Consider the following 18,383-nt stretch of genomic DNA (forward strand, 5'->3'; position numbering starts at 1 on the left):
TAATTACAGCAACAATTGGTTCTATGAAAGAGACATATACTTTGTGGTAAAAGCACCTTTAATAGGGGGACTTACCTGCTCAGGAAAAGTTTCGGTGGCAGAAGTGATGGTTGGGATGAATCTGTAAGCGTCAGGACAGGCATGGCCAGCCTTCTAGAGCCGGAGCTGGCGGACGTGCCCCAGCCCTCAGCCCGCACCGCGTGGCTCAGGAAGGCAGTTGTGCTCATTGTCCACAGACTGTGGCTTCTCTTGTGCTTGAGTCAGAGGCTGTGACCTGTTGGCCCCTGAAACCTGAAATATTTACTGTCTGGCCTACTCCTATATGAGTCTGCCAGGGCCTGTTCTAGAGAAAAGACGACTGTAAAATTGAAGATCCTGCGGTAGGACTTTTGAGGAAGGAGAGAAACATAAAGAATAGGGGAAAGAATCGCACATGCTGAGGCTGGAGAGGGAGGTGAGGGCGAGACCTAAAGACAGCGCCTTAAAGTTTTTATTACAGACCTTTTACTTTAATCTTTTATAAAGGGAAGAAGTGACTTAATAATTTTTTGAAGAATGAGAGATCAAATTTGCATTTTGAAAATAGCATTACAGGGGCGCCTGGGTGGCACAGCGGGTTAGGCTTCTGACTCTTGGTTTCGACTCAGGTCGTCATCTCATGGTCGTGGGATCAAGCCCCGTGTCGGGCTCCACGCTCAGCACAGCACCTGCTAGAGATTCTTTCTCCTTCTCCCTTTACCCCTCCTGCGCAAGCTTGCTTGTGTTCTCTCTCTCTCTTTCACTCAAATAAATAAATAAATCTTTAAAAAAAGTAGCATTCCAGTTCCAGAGCAGGTCATGCATTAGAGCAGAGCCACGGTGTTGGCACCAGCTCCGCTGGGAGCTCCTGGAGGAGTTAGTCAAGGGCTGGTGACGGCTTGGACTTGGCGTGATGGTAACCATGATAGTAAACAGATTGGGGAGATATGTAGGAGGCAAAAATCAGTAGGACTTAGTAATTGATTGGCTTTCTTGGGTAGGGGGGCATGTCAAGGATAAAATCCATGTTTCTGACTCAAGAAATGGGGACAGAGTGATACCACTTAGCTAGAGGGTCCACAAAGGAGCAGGTTTGTGGGTGAAATGTCTTGGGCTTGGGATGAGACCAAGCATTCAGCTCCGCCCCATTGAATTTAACATGCCAATGCTTCTTACCAAATGGAAATGTCAAATAAGCCAGGAGCTGGGGGTTGGAGGGGGGGCACATAGGGACACTGCTCGGGAGACAGGTCTGGGCTGGAGATAGAAATCTCCAGGGGCCTAAGGAGGATATTTGAAACCTTGTGAGTAAGTAAGGTAGATCACTTAGAGGAAAAGCACAGTAAGAAGGGAAAAGAGCTTCAACATTTAAAGAACATCAACATTTTTGAAAATATTTATTTGAGAGAGAGAGTATGTGGGCAGCAAAGGGAGAGAGAGGGAGTCTGAAGCAGACTCCATGCTCAGCTTGGAGCCCGACACAGGGTTTGATCTCACAACCCTGAGATCGTAACCTGAGCCAAGACCAAGAGTTGGACACCTGACCGTCTATGCCAAGCAGGCACCCCAAGGACATCAAGCCTTTTAAAGATAAGGTAGAGGTTGGCAACAGACATTAAGACAAGTAACCTGGGAAATAAATGGAAACCAGAAGAGCTTGTTGTTGTATGTGCTTCAGAAAGAGGAGGGACCAACCAGATGCTACTGAGTGATTAAGAGACCGAAAGTGTCCACTGGACTTAGTGACATAGACAGCACTGGTTATGGTAACAAAAATATTGTTAGTAGAAGAGTACAACAACTATATTAGGGTAGATTGAAAAGTTGTATGAATAGAAAAACTGACGTAACAAATTTAAAGTACTTTTTCATGAGATTCGGCAGCCAAGGAAAGTGGGAAGCATTAGCAAGCCGGAGAGGAAGACCAAGCAACCAGGGGTGGGGGAATGTATCAGGAGGGGTAGATGTGAACGTATTATATTCTAATTGTCCAGATCATTAAACTGTGGAGTCGGGAAAGGTCCATTTTCCAGCTGGTGATTTAGAATCCCTGGTGTCCACTAAGGCAGTCCCGGGGATTCCTGTTCAAGATAGCAATGGCATGTTTTCTATTAATTTTTTTTTAAGTACTTCATTTATTTATCTGACACACAGAGAGAGATCACAAATAGAGCAGCACACAGAAAGAGAGAGAGGGGGAAGCAGGCTCCCTGCTGAGCAGAGAGCCCAATGCGGGGCTTGATCCCAGGACTCTAGGATCATGACCTGAGCTGAAGGCAGAGGCTTAACCCACTGAGCCAGCAGGTGCCCCTCTAGTAATGTTTTGAGACAGATATGGATTCATACATTTTGTCTTCGAAAATAGAACCATGTGAGAACTCCGCAGTGTTTGCAGAGGAAACAAGCCTCAGTGCCCTCACGTGCCGTCGTGGGGTCAAGTATTGGGTCACCGGCCCCAGCATTCTGTGTTGCTTTGTCAGTTACATGGTCTCACATAGTTAGTTTTCTTGTTGTGGTAATATATGGCTTAAATTACACACATAAAAACCATTGACGAAGACACGCAGCTGCTGATTGAAATGTAATGGGTGAATAATGAGTTTAAAATTGGCAATTCTTCTATAAACTACCTCAGAATGATCTTTACTAAATCTATAAAGTTGTATTTTTTCTAATAGAATATTGATTCCTTAAAAACCAGTGTTAAGAATAGGAAACAGGAGCGCCGGGCTGGCTTAGTCGATAGAGCATATAACTCTTGATCTTGGGGTCATGGGTGTAAGCTCCATATTGGGCCTTGAGCTTACTTAGAGGGGAAAAGAAAAGGGAAATAGAGTATTGATTTTTATCTAATGTAGACATCCCATTTTGGGGGAAGTAAGACTATTCACTGTTTTCAGAGAAGTCCCTGAAAATAGCAGCCTGAAATCTTAACCTTTATTTCATCATTCAAAAACAAAATAAGACAAAATATTGGCAGAGAGAATCCCAACAATATTTAAAAAGAATTACACACTACAACCAAGTAGGATTTATTCTAGGTTTATAAGACTGGTTCAACATTCAAAAATCCATTAATATAACCCATCACATCAATATGCCAAGCAAGAAAAATCACATGATCATATCAATAGATGCAGAGAGAAAGCATTTGACAAAATCCAACATCTATTCATGGTAAAAGCTTTCAGTAAACTAGAAGGAGAGGGGAACTTCAATTTGATACAGAACATCTACAAAACACCTAGTGCTAATATCAAACTTGATGGTGAGAAATTCAAGGCTTTCCCACAAAGGTCAGATAGAAGGTGAGGATGTTCTGTCTCACCCCTCCTTTTCAACATTATACTGGAAGGTATAACTAATGCAATAAGACAAAAAGGAAATAAAGGCCCTAAGGATTGGGAAGGATAATCTAAAACTGCCTTTGTAGTTGACATGATCACCTATGCAGACAAAAGTTCCTGGAACTAATAAGCAATTACAGCAAGGTTGTAGGATACAAGGTTAATAGATGACAATTAATCACCTTCCTCTATACCAGCAATGAACTAGAATTTAAAATTAAAAACACACTACCATTTACATTAGCACCGTGGAAATTCAATACCTAAGTATAACTCTAACAAAAAAAAAACTTTTTAAGATTTATGTGAGGAAAAAAAAAAAAAAGATTTATGTGAGGAAAACTCTAAAACTGCTGAGTGAAGCCAAAGAATTAATAAAAGGAGAGGTATTCCATGTTCATAAGTAAGAAAACTCAATGATGTCAAGATGTCAGTTCTTCCCAGCTTGACCTATAGATTTAATGGAATCCCAGTTAAAATCCCAATAAGTTATTTTGCGGGTAGTGATGAACTGCTTCTGAAGTTTACATGGAAATGCAAAAGACCCAGAATAGGCAACACAGTTTCAATATAATGAAGGAGAAGAATGAAATTGGAGGACTGGCACTACCTGACTTCCAACTGATCCAGACAGTGCAGTATTTGAGTGAGAATCGACAAAGGGACCTTTGAGATGGAGCAGAGAAGCCAGAAGTTGGCCCAAATTAATACAGTTAAATGATCTTTGATGAAGGACCAAAGGCAATACAATGGAGCAAAGACAGTCTTTTCAACAAATCCTCCTGGCATAACTGGACATCTACATGCAAAAAGAAAGAAAGAATGAATCTAGGCACAGATCTCACACTTGACACAAAAATGAACTCAAAATGGACCACAGACCAAAATTTAAAATACAAAACTTTGAAACTCCTAGAAGATAACCTAGAGGACCTTGAGAATGATGATAACTTTTTAGACCCAACACCAAATATAAGATCCAGGAAAGAAGTAATTGATAAGATAGACTTTATTCAAATGTAGAACTTCTGCTTTGAGAAAGGCATTGTCGAGAATAAAAAGACAAGAGAAGACTGGAAGAAAACACTGCATAGATGATACAAGACTATTGTCCAAACTACTCAAAAAGAACTCTTAAAGCTCAACAATAAGAAAACAATTAAAAAATGGGTCAAAGACCTTAACAGACACCTCACTGAAGAAGAGATGGCAAATGAGCATTTGAAAAAATGTTCCACATCGTATGTCTTCAAGGAAAGACATCCAAACTGTAACTACAATGAGAAACCGCTACACACCTGTTAGAGTGGTCAAAATCCAGAACACCGACACCATCAAGTGCTAGCAAGGATTTGGAGCACTCGGTACTCTCTTTCACTTTGGTGGGAATGCAGAATAGTACAGTCACTTTGGAAGACAGTTTGGCATTTTCTTACAAAACCAGATTATGATCCAGCTATCACGTTCCTTGGTATTTACCCAAAGGAGCTGAAAACCTACATCTGCCTAAGAGCCTGTGCAGAGATGTCTAAAGCAACCTTATTCATAATTGCCAAAACTTGCAAACAACCAGATGTCCTTCAGCAGGTGAGTGGATAAACTGTGGTACCACCAGACTGTGGAGTAGTATCTAGCGTTAAAAAGAAATGAGCTATCTGGCCTTGGAAAGACATGGAGGAACCTTAAATGTTAATTACGAAGTGAAAGAATCCAGTCAGAGAAGGCTACAAACTATGATTCCAACTGTATGACATTTTGGAAAAGACAAAACAGTGGAGGCAATAAAAGCGTCAGTGGTTGCCAAGGGTATGGGGGAGGAGAGCAGAGGATTCCTAGGGCAGTGAAAATACTCTATATGATACCATAATAGTGTCTACAAGTCATTATACATTTGTCTAAACCCATAAAATAAATGACACCAAGCCGTGGACTGCCCGGTGATTGTGATGTGTTCCTGTAGGTTGATCACTTGTAACAACTGTACCACTCCAGCAGGGGATGCTGATGTTAGGGGTTGGTCTACACACGTGTGAGGACAGGGGGTACATGAGAAGTTTCTGTGCCTTCCCTTCAGTTTTGCTCTGAGTCTTAAATTATTTATTCAATTAAAACATGAAGCAGTAAGTTAAATTTTACATTAAAAAAACCCAAGGGACACCTGGGTGGCTCAGTCGGTTAAGCAGCTGCCTTCAGCTCAGGTCATGATCCCAGCATCTTGGGATCGAGTCCCACATCAGGCTCCTTGCTCTGCAGGGAGCCTGCTTCTCCCTCTTCCTTTACCTGTCACTCTGCCTGCCTATACTCTCTCTATCTCTCTGACAAATAAATAAAATCTTAAAAAAAAAAAAACAAACCCAAGAATTCCAAAAAGTATCATGAAGCTATTTTTATACGTTTTTAATTCTAACACATCAATTTAACTTCAAATTGACATTATAGAGCACATTTTGTTCCTAAACCATACTATGTTATTGGCCAATTGTGTCTTTTTTCTTATATAATTTATTCATTAAGGATTTAATTTATGTAAGTGACATAGCTGGCATTATTGGTTACATCAGAAAATTACTTTTATTTAGCTCTTAATTTGAAATAATTTGACTTCTAGAAAAGTTGCAAAAACAACTGAGAGTTCCCATATGCCCTTGGCCCAGCCACACACAATGTGAGTTAGCTTACATAACCACAATACACTGATCTGACCTAGGAAATTAACATCAATGCAATGCTAGGAGCCCATCTCTAGACCTGACAAGGATTTCATTAGCTCTCCCTTAATATTCTAGTTCTGGTTCAAGATTCCGTGTTGCAGTTTAGCTCCCGTTACTCTTTAGTTGTCTTTAGACAATTTTTCTCAGTGGGAGAAACCTGACCTGTGATAATTCATCGCTTTTGACGACAACTGCTCCATTGTTTGTAGAGTGGCTCTGTGTTGCTTTATCTGAGGCTTCCTGGTGGTTAGGCCGAGGTTGGGCATTTTGGGTAGAAATCCCACAGCGTTGTGTCCCTCTCAGTGTACCTCATTGAGGGGGACAAGCTGTCATTGTGTCTTATCACTGGTGGTGTTGAGTTTGATCGCTTGGTCAAGGTGGCGTCCGTCAGATCTCTCTGCTCAAGAGAAGTTATCAAGTGCCTCGTGGGGAGATAGAGACCATGTGAATACCCTGTTTCTCATCATGTAGTTTTTAAAGATTTATTTATTTATTTGAGGGTGGGGAGAAGGAGAGACTCTCACACAGACTCCATGCTGAGCTCAGAGCCGGACGTGGGTCTTGATCTCACAACCCTGAGATCACAACCTGAGCTGAAGCCAAGAGTCAGACACCCAACCGACTATGCTACCCAGGCACCCCTCTCATCATTTTTTTTAAATAGATTTTATCTTTTAGAATAATTTCAGGTTCAGAAAAATTGCTTTACAAATAAACTTTATATTAAAAAATTTAAAGGTGTACCTACTTCAAATAAAATTTGTTCCTTTAAAAATCCCCTTAATCATATCCTGTAAAAACTATGAAATAATTTACCTGATCCATAAGGGGATTCGTAAAGATATGTATTTCTGTGAAAGACTTTGAGAATCCGATGAATCAGACAGAGGAGAGGAGAGACCAAGCTTGAGCCAGTGGAATCCGGACTAGAAGAGGGTCATTTCATGCTTTCAGCAGAGGCTTGAGAGGACATGAGCTAATCAATTCAGCTTTCTAAGTGGAGAGCTGGTAAAGGGAGCTAAGGCCAGAATTGGTTTGTTCTCTGTTTATCAGACATCCATTTGGTGCAGTCACCGCTCTAGGCTGGAGGGGAGAGGGACCCAAAGATGAAAAGGGTCTACCTCTCTCCCCTGGTTGCAGGCTCCCTTTCTGTTTGGGCTGATGGGGCTCCAGAGCAGCTGTGACATCACCCACCATCTCCTGGGAGGTCCCTCCTGTTGCTCTTGTACCTCCAGAAGCCCCACATGCAAGAAAGAGAGGTCTCTTGGGGGCTGGCCTCCACTGGCAGCCTGGGCAAGACTTGGTTGCCCTGGAGTGTGTGTTTGATCTCTTGCTCTCTCTAATTTATGTAAACCAAACGTCTGTTGATGTTAGATTTGGGTGTATATTCATAAAACTTTCCCTGTCCCTGAGGAAATGTTTTGAGTTGATCTTCCCTCATTTAGAAGAGTAATCAAAGTATAAACCAAAGTGCTCTGCGTCGTGATTTATGGAGAATCAGTAAATCAGTAATTTGCTGAGAATGCTAACGCAGCATTCCACTGGCTTCCTCCCCTCACCAGTCTCCCCTGATCCTGCCCGAGCTCCAGCGGTTTGACTTGCCATGATTTGGGGGCTGAAGGACATTTAGTTATTACTGCCTCATCTCCGTTGTACTGAGGCCATCTGGGTTTTTAATGCTGCTGTTCTTTTAATTATAAAACGCCCTTACATTTTAGCTTCTTGGTAATTAATTTCATGTATCCTACCTTGTTTTGTCAGCCTCTTTAGGAGTGCAATATTGCATACTTGTTTCAGCAACATATCGGTTTCTCAGTAACTGTGTTTCAAGTCCTATGTGAATTGTAATTCACAAGTGAGTCATCTGAATCTCTTTTGCTAAAGTAAATGTATATATAATCCCTACCTCCCGTCTTCCCCTGCCCCCACAAATATGCTTTAGAGAGGCACTCCTTTAATGATCGGTTGCCTGGGAATTTGCTGTTTCGTGGTAGTTATTGAGAGAGAGAGAGAGTGCATATGGACACACACACATGCGTGGGAGGGATCCAAGGAGGGGCGGGGAGGAGGGAGAGAGAGAATCTTGAGCAGGCTCCACATCCGCCCAGCGCAGAGCCGGACGTGGGGCCCCATCTCACAACCTTGAGACCATGGCCTGATCTGAAATCAAGTCGGGGGCTCAACCAGTTGAGCCACCCAGACACACTCGGAATCTGCATGTTTGGATAACCGGCAACATACTATTAAAAGTAAATTCACACAATTGCTATGTTATTTTATATTTATGTGCCATTATTTTGTAATATAAAACTATAGAAGATGATAAATAATCCATATGTTACTAGGAAAGAAGCTCATTGCAATTTGTTTTGAAATGCTTCTTGGTTATCTCTAGCTTTCATGGTATCGGGCCACAGAAGAGTGGGGATTGGGTAGGCTGCCTCCCCTCAGGGCTCTAAGGACAAACCCTGTGAGAGTGTTGTGTACAGGAAAGGAGGAAGCTACAAAAACCAGGAAAAGCTTAGAAAGTTTGACCTTTTCCCCCCAAATTATGCCAAAATTATAAGCCAATTGGAGTTAACAAGCAATCTCTTTAAAATCCAATTTTTTCATGTATTATTGACAAGTCCCTAAGGGGACTAGACGCCAGGTTCGATTAGACTTTAATGGGAAGACCTGAAGTCAGATTGCTTTCCTCCCGATGACAGAGCAGGTTCTAACTGCAGGAACTAGAATTTTGATCTGGAAATGGGTGATATATGAAAGCAGCCTGTCCAGACACCGCAGCCAGAACAAGGCAAACACTGTCATAGCTGATCACCTGAGAGTAGATTAAATGGAAAGATACTCAATGAAAGAAAGCAAGGAAAGTGCCAAAGACATTTTAATATAATTCACACGTCTTTCTGGAATAGCCCTGATGTCCAAGAGGGAAGAAGATGCCCCTCACGTATTCATCAAATATTTATTGAGTGTTATGTGGTGTGTGCTTTGGATAAACCGCTGGACGAGCAGACAGACATCCCTGCCCTTATGCTTTAAGCTGCCTTCAGGTTCTAGTTCTCTGCTCGTAAGACCCAAAACTTCAGGAAAGAGATCATGGATAGTCGTTCAGAACATGCACCCTAGAACCAGGTTCTCTGGGTTTTCCTACTTTACCACATCCTCACCATAAGGTCGTGAGCAAATTCCTTAAATCTTACATTTCATCATTCTCACTTCCTCCCTTTGTCTGTCTAAAAAATGCAACCTTAGAGGGATGTGATAATTGCCTAAGATAATCCATGGAAACTCTTCAGAAAACAGTGCCTGGCACAGACTTCGTGCTCGACAAATGTTTCACACTATTATTCAGTCAATATCCTTCATTCAACATACTTATCAGCCCTTTAACACGCGCCAGGCTGTGTTCCAGATTCTGGAGGTATGATGGGAACTTCAGAGGCTAACATTCTAGAAGCTGGCTTATTTACATTGTGGGTTAAACGGGCTCTCATGAGCTAGTCTGTGAAACAGAACACCGTGTTTACATAACGTTATTTCTTTGGGAACACCCTTCTGAATTTCCTACAGCTGATTTGTAGAACAACATTTGGGACCATACTTGGGAGAGGCCTAAGGTAATCTAAGTGTCTGCGAGTACGTGACTGTGTGTGTTTATGTGTATATGTCCTCTGTTCAGTGTGAAAGTTTAGTACAAGCCCCAGATTGAATTTAAAGAGTGATGCATTCACCTACTTGGTTAAAAACATCATGTTTTCAGCATAGTTGGGAGTGAGTGTTATAATATTTCAAAATTTAAAAAGAAAAATACTCTTAAGAACATAAAGTAGGAGGAAACAGCTAATGTGTTTTTGGAGACGGATATTTTAGGAAACCAACTATTACCAGCTAGTCTTAATATTCTTATAATGTTTATTATTTTTTATTTTTCTATAATTAAGTCTAGATAATGAAAAGTATTCCATTAAAAATAAATACTAAGCATATATTCAAATTATATCAGGAACCATTTAGAGGTGATGAGCATCAGACACTCCTTGGACAGAGCTTTTGCTAAAAGGGGCCGGCAAATTTCTGTTCTTACATTCGAGGACAGAAGTATATTTCCATGCTTAAAATCCCTAAACATTTCTTCCATAAATCCAACATAAACCATAGTGAGTGATTTCACTCTTTAAAGCCAGATTTCTCTCTCTGGTTTTATTGTTTAAGTAGATTGAGAAGTTCTGATTAGCCTTTTCATGATCGTTTTTTTCTTTTTAAAGATTTTATTTATTTATTTGACAGAGAGAAATCACAAGTAGACAGGCAGGCAGAGAGAGAGAGAGGGAAGCAGGCTCCCTGCCGAGCAGAGAGCCCGATGCGGGACTCGATCCCAGGACCCTGAGATCATGACCTGAGCCGAAGGCAGCGGCTTAACCCACTGAGCCACCCAGGTGCCCCAGCATTTTCATGATCTTAAACCTTATGATTTAAAATTTAATTTAGTACTTTTAAGTTAAAGAGGATTTGTTTTTCATTTTTGCAGTCATGTTTGTTGCTCTGCCACAAACTGTAATTTTAAAACATGGCACAGTCAATGTGAAAAGCTATACTGGATTGCCTGGCTTGAGCTCTGTGTGGTATCTTCTAGCTTATTAATATATCCTAATATTTATTAACATTTGTTATGCATTGAGCATTGAAAAGCAAAAAGCCATGATCTCTACCCTTAAGGAGCTTCCAGACCCACGGGGGAAGCACATGGTGATCACAGTCAAATCCTCTGCTCTTGTGTGAGTCACTGAGGATGCTCCGGGGGCACATCGGACTGGCACCTCACCCAGGTTCGGAGGGGGACAGGGTACTGTTCCTTAGAGAAATGACTTCTAGCTGAATCCTGACAAGAAGTAGAAGTAATCTTCACAGAGAGAACGAAGTACATGTTTAAAGGTGCCAGAGGTTAAGGAGAACACGGTCTCTTCAAGAACCATGGCTTTAAAATCGAATGTGAGGTTGAGGAGGAGATGAGATGGAGGCAGTAAGCAGGGGTCAGATCTTCCCATTCACTCCCTGTCTCTGCTCCTTCCAGGCCCCACTTCAACGTCGGTTAGACCTTCTGAGCTTGCCCCACAGCTCTCGGGGCACTGTTTCTTGCACTCATCCCTCACCCCAGCTCCTTTCTCTCTTCTTTGTAGTTCACTTTGGATCCTCTCTCTTGGCCAGTCTTCGGACTTAATGATTTCCCCCCTCTGTTGAGTTCATACATCAAATGTATTTTTTAATTCTGATGCTTGTTTGTTTGTTTGTTTGTTTGACTGTCATCACGGCTTATGGTGGGGATGGGGACAGGGCCTCGTCCTGCTTCCTCAGGGTCCAATGCAACTGTATGCTAGAGCTGATGTACTAAATTTTTGGAAACGTATGTGCATTCAACATCATGCTGGTAGTTTTAACCTGACCATGGCAGAAGGATTCACGTCAGAGAAACCGGCAGACATCATGAAACAGGACCTCTTTGCCCCCATGAGAGCTGCATTTCAAACTTCTGCCAATCACACCACTGATGGATTTTGCTTCTGTCCCTCCCTCATTAAAAATGTAGCTATTCCTCGGGCCAGGTGCACACAGTTTCACCCACCTCCAGGGGAAGATAGCTTTTGCTTCTCACTTTTCCCCAGGACCTTTATCGGGTTATCTTGCAACCTGATTGGCTCTGATTGGCTCTGATTGGCTCAAGGAAAATTATGGTTTTATCGATTGTCTAACTTCTTTCTCCTTGTTAAGGTAAGAGTTATGTTCATTTGTGGCCCCCTACATCCAAAGAGGAGGTAGACCTTCAGCAGTTAGGTCTGGAAGAGTCTTTCTCTTGAATCGTGTAAAACTAAGCCTGGAGTTTATTCTAAGCACTGGAGAGGGAAGCTTCTGAAGACTTTTCAGCAGGGAGAGACAGTTCTGTGATTACCTTGTAAACAGGGTGATGTCTACCTCCTACTTGCTCAGCCAGAGTGGACCCCTGATCGCTGTCTGCTCGGCATTTCCCATCTTTCCTGTGGTAGCTTGTTTCTAGATCCTGAGCTCATTGATTCCTTCCACTGGTTATTTCTTTGTGTTACCAGACTACTTCCATGTCTATGACTTATTCCTCTGGTATGTATCTTTCTCTGTCCATTTTTAGATATGTTAACTACCCAAGTGGGTGAGCTCCGTGAGGATTTGGCCAATCCTTTCATTTCCTTTGTCTTAGAACCTGAGCAAGAATTAACGATGAGTGTTTGTTTTGGCTTCAGTCCCAGGGCAGCAAGAGAGAGGGAGAGGAAGGTGAGGCAAGGAAGAATGGAGAACAGTGTAGCACGATGTGTTATCGCACTGCTGACTGTTTCATGATAAGCTACAGAGACACAACCACAGAGATGTTTCTGGATAATCCTGTTACAAAGAAACTGCGTCCACATGGTCCACTGGAGGGAGGAAAAGAGAAGGGATTTTATCTGCCCAGGTTCCAGAATTTTCCCCATGGGAGAGAATTTACCTGCCCTTTAGACTTAATTAGCCAGTCCTTTCAGCAGCTGCCTCAGAAGCCAAATCCTGAATTCTAAGATTGGGCATGGCATTTGACTCCAAATGACAGGAGGAGCCCATGACTTGAGGTCTGGGCAGTGTGACTCGGGTGTGACTGAGAGGGTCATCAGTGTTGATTTCTATCTTTCCCAGTCTTTCACTTTCTCCATTAATTTGTAAACTTATTGCCAAAAGGCATCACGTCTTCTGTGGGAACAACAAATTATGAGAGCACACTAGCTAGGGAGCGGAAGCTTGGGGCTGATGTCCCCTGCCAACCTAGGATTTGAGACAGGCCAGATAAACTCTTTGGGGCTCAGCTTCCTTATCTATGGAATGCGGATCAGAGACCACATGGAATAGGTATGAGGATCAAATCAGATCTTAGGTATTAAAAATTGGCAGGGGTGGGGGGAAATGCACCGTATCAATCTAGAATAGTGTTATTCAGTCAGCCATCTTATCCATGATGGCGTCATGGAATCGGTGTTTGTGAGGGAGCCGGGACTTGCTGGTCTCTGGCACAAGACTTCGGTTTTATAATTAAAAAATCTTCAGCAGAGCGGCCATATGGAATGTGACTATTAGATCAATACAGTTAAGATAGTGTTCTTGTCTTCTGTTTTTTAGAGGGGCAGACAGGCTCTGAGAGGTTATGTGACATACCGTGGTCACCGTTTTCACTGAGCCGATGCTGGTGGCAGGGCCAGTCTGGGGAATGCAGGGCCTCAGCGCTCACACCTTCCCCCGGTACACCGCAGCATCCCCCTGAGTGGCCCCAGCCAGCCGCATCTGAGCAGGGCCTGGACTCCCGGACCCACCAAGTCCCGAGCTCCGAAGCTCCCCGGCAGATTTTTCCCATTCTGCACCGGGGAGTGACAGTGTGCCATCTGAGAGTCCCAGATTCTCTGCTAGGGGCTCTTCAGGCTAATGCGCCTTAGAGACCTCCCACCCCCCACCTGTTACAGCCAGACTAAATGAGCTTTTGAAAAGATTTTTTAATTACCAATATAGCATATGGTGCCTAGTGGTTAAGAACATGCAGTTTCTGAAGCCTTCTGCCCAGGTTCTAATCCCAGCCCCAGCACTGAACAGGCTGTCACTCGTCTCCCGGGCAAGTCACTCCTCTCTCAGTGACTCAGCTTCGTCATCCACAACAGGAGGGAGGAAAGGTCCCCACCTCCTCGGGTTGTTGGGAGACCAAAAGGAGCTTCGAGTCCGCTGCTGCGGTCCATGTTTTCATTAAATAAAATAACTCATTCCTGGGTCTTATTTTGCAATTCAAATGAAACAGTGTATCATCATGCAATGAAAAATAAATCAAAGGAAAGGAAAAACACAAAAAAACTGGTCTCCCTTTGAAACTGAATAAGATCTGCCAGACCTCACTTCTTCTTGGGAAATACTCCGCTTTTGGCTGCTTTTGTGGGGTTTTGTTCACAGGCAGAACTTTTCCGCTGTCTTGGGGAGGGCAGTTCAGTTCAGGGGTCGGGGAGCCTGCTGGGCAGCCTGGGGGGGGGCTCTCAACCTGGCAGGTGGGACAGCCAAGCCTTGTGCACAGGCGACCCTTTGGGCACAGCACTTTGGTGCTCTCTAACGTGACACAAAAGCCTGAAATCTTGAATCTGGAACATAATGAGTGGACCCCTTTGTGGAATTCCGTGTTGTTTTTAGTGTTTCTTTGGTAATTTTGGGCAAAATAACTTCTGAGGTGATTCCACCAGGAATAATGCCTTTGGACCTTTTAAAGTGTTTTCCTCTGTTTAGTTGAACTTGTACATTGTGGAGGTGGGGTGGGAAGCAGTTTGATGCAACGTTCTGGCCACAGATAACATGCAGACGGCTGGCCGTGAGGATTTAACAGATTAAAGAGAACGGTTTGGGGATGATATCCTGATGATATACAGTGATATTTTCTGGGCTTTCGTTTTCTAGAAACTAATTGGTTTAAAAAATTGCAACAGTCCTCCAATGTGTGTGTGCCTGTATGCATGTGCGTGTGTGTGTGTGTGTGAACATGAGCAGAGCCATTTTCTTCTCATCATCCATGAAAAGCATGCAACAGTTTAAAGAGCAGGTATTTTGAAGATTTTGTTTTTTAAATTTATTTACTTGAGAGAGAGAGAGCACAAGGGGAGTGTGGAAGGGGGGGTTAGGGCAGATGCAGAGGGAGAAGCAGGCTCCCCACTGAGCAGAGAGCCCCAATGCAGGGCTCGATCCGAGGACCCTGGGATCATGACCTGAGCTGAAGGCAGACGCTTCACTGACTGAGCCCCCCAAGTGCTCCAAAAGAGCAGGTATTTTAAAGGGATTTTGGAATAGAAATAGAAATACAGAAAAGCAGCCTTAGAGTCCCTCTTTCCCACTAAATGCAAATTTGAATGCATTTATATGCTAGACAAAGAAGAAGGGAGACGTCCATTTAGCTGAGGGACTCGGACTCGGACTCGGACTCTGGCTGCGAAGTGAGGCTCAGCCAGGCCTCCGCAGGTGTGGGGCTGGGGGAAGGATGGGTATCAAAGAGGCCAGACCTGCCCCTGCTGTCCCACCAGCCAGGGCTGCTCACCTGCCACTTTCACTCCTTTCCCATGTTTGTCTGGCCCTCCTCTCACCTTTAGACTTTTCCCTCTCTCCTGTGATGGTTCTGTTGCTTTGCTTTGGTTCTTTATTTCCAGATACCCACTTGGGGCCAGATTTTATGCTCCTACAGTGAAACGGTGTGCCTTGGGTGTGGCATTTTATTAAAACTCATCCTGTTGGGGTGTACTATCCAAAATCTAAGCCTTACTAATTACAAATCATGGAATTTTTTTTTGAAGTAGGCTCCGACCCACCATGGAGCCCAGCGTGGGGCTTGAAGTCAGGACCCTGAGATCAAGACTCAAGCTGAGATCAAGAGTCAGACGCTTCTGAGCCACCCAGATGCCCCTGAAATGTAGAATTTTTTTTTAAAGATTTTTATTTATTTATTTAACAGATAGAGATTATAAGTAGGCAGAGGAGATAGGCAGAGAGAGAGGAGGAAGCAGGCTCCCCGTTGAGCGGAGAGCCTGATGTGGGGCTCGATCCCAGGACCCTGGAACCATGACCTGAGCCGAAGGCAGAGGCTTTAACCCACTGAGCCACCTAGGCGCCCCTGAAATGTAGAATTTAATCAAACATCTAGTTGCCAGGAACTCTATGTTCATTTAAAAAAAAAAAAAAAGAAAGAAAAGTTATAGGACATGTAAACAGTGAACTATCTTAATGAGGTTGCTTTTTGCAAGCCAGATCAGCGTTTAGGGAGAACTCAGTCAAAACTACAGTTGGCCATAATTTATGGCTCTTTCTAGACTCAGTTATAAAAAGAAATGCCTTGTATTCAACTTGCTTCTTGAGCATCGTCGACATTCATTCAGTAAAGATTAATGAATAGGAGAAGAAATTTGTATTCACTGGCCCAAATCTTAATCTCTACCCCATACATTAACATCTGTATGTGTGTCTAGATTAACCCTGCCAGTTTTCCGTTGCAAAAAGAGGCTCTTTCAGGGAGTGAACCGATTAAAACGTAATATTTTCAGTGCCCCAGATATCTCAGAGAGCAGTTAAATTCCTGAAGGTTTATAGCTGAGGTATAAACTTGGCTGTGTAGTTCATCCTCCTCTGACCAGAGGTGATTTTTCCACCTGCTTCTGGAGGCTGCAGCTTAGAGGGAAAGATCGTAGGAGACTGGCAGTTTCGGGCAGATGTGTCTGTATACCTCAGGCATCGCTGGTTATAATTTAACTGTAGCAACGTTGCAACCATCTGGGTAGCCAAACGGCTAAGGTCTGCTCTGGGCCATGATCGTAAGTGTGCGGGAGATTGCTGGACTTCGTAGATCCTGGATTTATTAGAAGAAAGGAGATAGGTCAGGCTGTAGCTATGGTGGCCATCTGCGGGGATGCGTCTGCAGCCAACTTCCGAGGCTGGCTGAAGTGTCATCTACAAGTGTGTCTCAGGGCCTGGGTGACACGGGGCTAACTGCATTTTATGTCTGTTCCCCCTCTGGAGAAAAGCCCTGATTTTCACAGATAACCTAATTTGTAGCAAGGAAGAATGTTAAGGGAAAGAAAAAAAAGTATAGCTACAAAAGTCCTTTGTTCTAAGAGGTGGATCTTACCATTTTTTCAAAGTGAGAAACCAAATCATAGGCTCACGGTCACAGGGTCTTTTAAGATGGAAAGTTAACGGCTGATTTCTTGTGCATGGAGAAAAGCTTCCTAACCCTTCCGGACCACTTTAGGATCGATTCTGGAACCCACCGTCTTTCCTGATTTATCTGACTGTTTGGCTGTGTACCTCCACAGTTAGAGCTATTAGAGTTTTTGCTGATTTGCCTGGCACATCTCCAGCTAAGTAGTCCATTAAAATTCAAATCCTTTCCCAATAATTGAGACAATCAATTTACATTAAACAAGGCACAATTATACTTTCATGTACAATTTAAATTCTATAGAAAATAATGAGTGTGCAATAAAGAGGGACACTTATTTTGATGCAAAGGGATGTTTTTCTAGTCTGCATAAACAAATCTTTCATATTTTCAAAATAGTCCCCTCATTATCTTTGGTATAGGAGAACCCTATTGTGTGTTATTTTGATGTAGGGACAAGTGTGTGTCCGTGACTGCCTGTTTAGTAAGCAATGTGACTTTCTCTCAATGGCATTTAAATTGTGAGGGCTGAGATGGAATAAGGTAGGTCCTTGCCTGCTGTTTGACATGAAATCACTCTTCTAGGAAGAGCAGACAAGGAGGTTGAGTGGGTGTGTTACCTTCGTGCCTGCCTTCTTGGACCAGGGATCCTTCCCTACCTCTGCACGATAGACCCAGGATCCTGCGCTCCAGCCTCAGAGAATCGTCCAGAGGGGTCTGGGAAGGATGCATGGGGCCGGGGTGGGGGAGGCGGGGATGCGCTAGCGGGGGGCCATGAGCCTCCGTGCCGGAGGGGCTCCTGGGAGAGCCGCCGACTGCAGGGAGTCAGCCCACCGGGCAGCCAGGCTCCGGAACGCGCCCAGCCCTCGGCAGCTCCCCTGCGTGCAAGCTGGAGTAAGACTGGTCAGGCCGGTCGGGAGATCTAGAGCCCTGGAGAAGCAGTATTAGGAAGCATAGAGTACAAATAATGACAAGATAGAAAACAAATCCTGTCAGAGCCCGAGAATATATTTGGCTTCCGCGTGCTGTGTCTGTCTGTTTCTATAAATGGTCCAGAATAGAAACCGGATGTTTAAAATCTCTCTCCCTTTCACATGCTCGCCTCCCCCTCCTGTCTTCCTTCCTCTTCAGTATTAGTAGACTTACTATTTTTATTAGTTTGTATTTATATTCCCATTTTTCAATATTTGCCATTTGTGTGGATAACACATTAATTTTTAATGAAATATTTTCAGACTCTTGGAATAGCTGAATCATAAAAGAAAACTTGAAATTGATATAGACTCTACGCTCAGGCAGCTTATAAACGGAGTATTACAGTTGCTTTTCCCACTCACAAGTGGCAAATGGTCATTTCAAAAGAGGGTGGGTGTTCCCTTACATCTCCTGGCTTTGTACAGCGTAGTCTACCTTTTGTGTCTAATTTTTGTGGCGCCAAGAGTAACTCAGGTACCATCCCGATGAAAATGAAAGAAATATCAAAACAATATTAGGGCTCTCTGATCATTCCCATCTTACCTGCAAGCATGAATTTTTGACAAGCCTCGTTGCTGTCAAAAAAAGTCAGTGGTGACTTAACTTGAATCT

The 18,383-nt window shown here is 43.3% G+C and overlaps 1 protein-coding gene across 11 annotated transcripts in view; it reads left to right on the forward strand.

Moving 5' to 3' along the window:
* SDCCAG8 (SHH signaling and ciliogenesis regulator SDCCAG8) overlaps nt 1-18,383 on the forward strand; it is a 229,160-nt gene that overhangs the window by 158,895 nt on the left and 51,882 nt on the right. The window lies entirely within an intron of this gene.

The sequence above is a fragment of the Mustela nivalis genome, assembly GCF_964662115.1.
Source record: "Mustela nivalis genome assembly, chromosome: 16".
NCBI lineage: Eukaryota > Metazoa > Chordata > Mammalia > Carnivora > Mustelidae > Mustela > Mustela nivalis.